Source organism: Bos mutus, unplaced genomic scaffold, assembly GCF_027580195.1.
Source record: "Bos mutus isolate GX-2022 unplaced genomic scaffold, NWIPB_WYAK_1.1 CTG419, whole genome shotgun sequence".
NCBI lineage: Eukaryota > Metazoa > Chordata > Mammalia > Artiodactyla > Bovidae > Bos > Bos mutus.
Window position 1 is genome coordinate 118,434 of NW_027219905.1, and position 5,584 is coordinate 124,017.

Below are 5,584 nucleotides of genomic sequence, written 5' to 3' on the forward strand. Positions count from 1 at the left end.
CAGTCGTGTCCGACTCTTAGCGACCACATGGACTGCAGCCTACCAGGTTCCTCCATCCATGGGATTTTCCAGGCAAGAGTACTGGAGTGGGGTGCCATTGCCGTCTCCGAACATTTGCCTTATGTATATCCAATTCTTCAATTAAATTTGCAAAGAAAATGTTAGAAGTATGAAGACTAAGCATTTCAAATATTTCAGTGTCCTCTTTCCAGAGTTAACTGTGTACTGCAAAATTTACCTGAAATGGATGTTTGGAAATCTTTTTTTCTGACTGTTTTATTAGGAACAGAATCTTTCATTGTGACTGCTGGCTGAATGGGGTTTGGAAACAAGTTGATTACTAAATAATGTACATAGGAGACAATCCACAGTTCAGAATTCAAGATAAAATCATAAACGTTTTTACCTTCACATTAGGATATTTCCCAGGAGACTCTAAGAGGGAAAAGGGACACAGAGTTAATTACATGTAAATATGAAAGCCAGAGGTACATTCATGCAGAGTTAGTACCGGGCAGAATCCTCTGAGCTCAGCCTTGGCATGGAATACATTGTTTTAGTGTCTTGTTTTTAGGGGATCTTAGGACACTGGTAAGACAGACACAGGAATCCACTAAAGATAGTGAAGAAAAAACAGGAATACAGGCTCACCAAAACGTGCAGTTAAGATTTCAAAAGTAACATTACGTTTTCAATGGCTTTATAAAACATTAAAGTGCACACAGACCAATGTGAACGTGCTGACTGATGAGGAGAAAGTGGATCTGAATCAGAGGAGCAAGTCATGAACCCAAGAACATAAACGTGAAAGCTGATGGTAAAATGCAACAGCACATCTTGAATGCAACACAGCAGTTATCATTTCCACCATTATGCGATAAGTATTTATCATGTTCTTCAATCTGTCCAGTCATTTAAGAAGTGCACAGCTGGGATGACAGTTCACCAGAATGTATAATTCATTTCTCATCAAAGACAGAGTAATGAACTGATTAGCCTGGATATACACTTGTAGAAAAATGGCTCATAAAAATATTCATTATTTTTCCATATCCGTGTGGGCTACTGGAATGCCTACTTGTCTTGGCTCCTCTAGTCTAGCCATCTTAAAGTTTCTCAATCCACTCATGCAAGAAGGTATATAAGACACATCTAGGAAATAATGTATAATAAATTCTCAATATTGAAATACAATGATCAAAAAGGAAATAATATATTTAATTGCCAAAGAATTATTAGAAATTAAAAATCTTGCATGTTTCAAAATCAGTGTAGTATTTATTAAAAGTATTTCTACATTTAGGGAATGAATCTTATTAATCTGTTTGGCTTCAAAATTTAGTTTGGTTTGGTATATCATGTTAATGCTTCAGAGGATGTCCATGAAACAACTTTCAAAGAATCAGCTATCTTTATAAAAAAAGTCAATGCCTCCTTTTACAAATTAATCTGATTTGAATAACAAATACCAGTACAACATATATCTTTGATGCCTAAGAGTTACTCAGAGGGGCTGCAGTTTCCCCCACTTCTAGCACCCCCTCCCAGCTCCAGGATTCTCTGGAGCAATAATGATCTTATCTTTTTTCAGGGTAAATACACTGAAGTCATCTAGAAGGAGTTCTCTCAAGTGTCCTCATCAACTCCAAACTCCCCTCCCTACGGCCTTCCTTTCCTCCCTTTGTCCTTTCACTAGATTCTCTCCTCTCTAAATGGTAATCTCTAGATCTGTGGACTTAAATCTTCCCCCTTGACATCCTTTCTATGGATCATCCCTACCTGTGGTCTTCTTTACAGACTGGGGCCTGGTGGACCGAAGTCAACGAAAAGAAAGCAAAAGAGAGAGACTAATATTCCCTGGGTTAATGGAAAACCAATAAAGCCCTAGAATAGGGCTAGTACCACTCACTAAGGCACAGGGCGTCCTCTCAAGGAGGTCTTGAAAGCCCGGGCAGGAAAATGAGCTTGGCAGGCCTCCATGCTCCAAAGACCTAGCCAGAGAGAGAACGAAGGACACAGGGGACCCAAGTCTCTAGTGGAACAAGGGTGCATTATTCATGTTTGTGTGAGTTTATATATTGTTATACAAGGAAGCTTTAGGCAAGAAAATAAATTTAAGAAAACAAAAACCAGACGTATAACAACCGTTACCAAGGGAATAACAAAGAATAACAATCGTCACAAGGCCAGAAGACAATCCATATCTTCAGTAAGAGGGTTGTGACTAAACAGTGTTACTGTAGGGTAGAAGGTACTGAAGGAAATCCACGTATGCATTCCGTCCCATGACCTCAGTCCTGGGAACAGCGTGCCGCTCCACTCGTTCCTGTATACCAGGAACTGATAAGGAACAGAGGGTTCATGAGAAACAGAAAACAACATACAGGAGTCCTAAAGTTAAACGTTCCCTGACACCTACCATTTCTTTCTCCCTCTTTGCTCAGCAATGGTATCTTACACCTATAACTGCTACTTCAACTCTTTGCTTCCCTCTGGCTATAAACACGCTCAGAAACAAACACAAAATACTGCTTTTCCTTGATCCTGTTCTGTCCTGCACTATCCAATGCTCTTCTTCCAGATTTCTCTATATGCACGGCTACACCCTTGCTACTCAGAGAGCTTGTTAGGAACACAGAACCTCAGACCTCCTGCTCAGCATGTGCACTTCACACATGGTCCCCAAGAGACTAATTAAAATTTGAGAAACTCTGGTCTACACGGAGTCTGCTTCTACATGACTTCAACTTAATTCATTCTCCTAAAATCTCAGCCTCTGCCTTCCTCACGCGAACACATCCCCCCAAACTGAAATGGCATTAGAAGTTGGAAACCTTCCAGTGGACTCTCTCTGAGGCTGTGGTTCCTTGGTCTCCCCATCACGCCCCCTGCTCTCTCCTTCTTTCCAGTTCTCTTTAGTCCCATGTGACACCATGCTGGAAAGCAGCAACATTTCATATGACACCAATTTGCACACATTACAGCTGAGTACCTATGTCCACGCTTACTGACAGAGGATGACACAGTGCTCTGCACACCCAGGGACCACAGTTCTGAACGTCTTCCTAATAACGAGTAAACAGGAAGAGGTGAGAACTTTGCTGTTCTTCTCTGACAAGTTTTGGTGCCAGAAGCTCACTTCAAATTCATCATCCGTGTCAAATACTCTCCCTTTATCTAAAGACCTTCATTATTTATTGCCCCCTTCCCCCACAGACCTGTGCTTCCTTTTCTTCATTTCCTCCCTGTACCCTCTGTCTCTCTCATCCTTCATTCCCTCTTGCCTCTTATTTCTTGACCTTCCTTAGGTTGTAGAGTATTTTGAAAGAGAACTAATAATTTGTTTTTGGTCATGTGTCACATGGAATCTTAATTCCCTGAGCAGGGATCAAAACTGCACTGCCTGCTTTGGAGTGTCCTAACCGGACAAAGTCTTAAACATTGGACCGTGAAGTAAGTCTAAGAACTAATAATTTAGCTCTTTAAACTGGATTCTCAATGTAATCTGTGGTAGACACATGATAAGATGCATAATTGCCCTCCTTTTCTCATCTTTTTTCTCACTACCCATCCAACAGGTGATTTTCTTTGCCTATTAGAATGTATCAGCATTCCCATTTTCAATCAACGTTCTGTCAAATGATTTTTCTGTAAAACACAGTTCTTACCTTCTATTTGTCCATTTAATGTCTTCTTTCCTCTTTGACCGGCAGTTCCAGGTAAATGATCCACATACTTCTCTGGAAGGATCTCAGAGATACTCTGCTAGAATGAATGATAACAATGAGTTGCATGAAGAGTCCCTAATACCTTTTGAAGAAATAACCTACATTTAACCTGGTTAAGACAGGTTTTGCCAAGATCCCACAGTTGCTATGTGACAGAACCAGGATGCTGAATTCAAACAAGGTGCTGCATCACCAAGCAGTGGCTGCCACATCTAAGAGACCAGGTCCTTCTTATCTCCTTCCATAGCTGCCACCTTCAAACAGGGCACCGTTACTTTATGTTACTTCAAGTACGGCTGCCATCAAGGTACTCTGCACGTGCTACTTAAGCTATGCAAAACGGTTTGTACTTACTAAAACATCACTAAAGGTAAATGCTGTTATTAAAGCCCCACATATTTATTACTATTTCCCATTTTTTGCTTCTTTTGAAATGTTCCTTGCACATCAACCTGACAATCCAAATGTAGTAATACATTCAAGCTTCAAGCACTATCTTATCAACATGGATGTGGTAAAAAACCACAATACAAATGAAAATCAAAGCTACAATGAGATACCGTCTCACACCAGTCAGAATGGCCACCATCCAAAAGACTGCTGCTGCTGCTGCTGCTTAGTCGCTCCAGTCATGTCTGACTCTGTGTGACCCTACGGACTGAAGCCTGCCAGGCTCCCTTTTCCATTGGATTCTCCAGGAAAGAATACTGGAGTAGGTTGCCATGCCCTCCTTCCCAACTCCGGGATCAAACCCAGGTCTCCCACTGAAGGCAGATTCTTCACTACTTAGCCACAATGAGATACCACCTCACACCAGTCAGAATGGCCATCATCAGAAAGTCTACAAACAATGAATGCTGGACAGGGTGTAGGGGAAAGGGAACCCTTTTGCACTGCTGGTGGCAAGGTAAATTGATACAACCACTATGGAAGACGGTATGCAGGTTCCTTAAGAAACTAGGAATAAAACCACCATATGCCCCAGCAATCCCACTCCCAGGAGTACACCCTGAGGAAACCAAAATGGAAAGAGACACATGCACCCTGATGTTCACTGCAGTGCTGTTTATCATAGCTAGAACATGGAAGCAACCTAGATGGCCATTGACAGATGAATGGATGAAGATGTGGTGGTACATATAGACAAAGGAACATTACTCAGCTGTAAAAAGGAATGCATTTGAGTCAGTTCTATTGAGGTGGATGAACCTAGAGCCTATTATACATAGTGAATTAAGTCAGAAAGAGAAATATAAATATCATATACTAATGCACATGTATGGAATCTAGAAAGATGGTATTGATGAATTTATTTGCAGGGCAGCAATGGAGAAACAGAGAGAACGACTTAGAGACATGGGGGAAGGGGAAGAGGGGACAGGGTGAGATGGATGGAAAGAGTAACATGGAAACTTACAATTCCATATGTAAAATAGGTAACCAATGGGAATTTGCTCTATCACTCAGCGAACTCAAAGAGGGGCTCTGCAACAGTCTAGAAGGGTGCGATGGAGAGGGAGATTGGAGAGGGGTTTGGGAGGGAGGGGACATGGGTGTACCTATGGCTGATTCTTGTTGATGTTTGACAGAACACAACAAAATTCCAGAAAGCAATTATCCTTCAATTAAGAATAAATGAGTTTTCTACAACCCTATTTGAACATTCACATGGTTTACTGCTTCTTTCCCAGTAAACAGTACACTAACGACTCTAACTTCTTATCTGTCTTCTGGAATGGCAGGTAAAGATTAAAGCAATGATCTAGATATAAAAAAAGGAGTAAAACTATGATTATCCAAGTTGAATGTTTAAAAGTTTTCAAATACATTTATGATGATCAAGCAGGACTCAATAT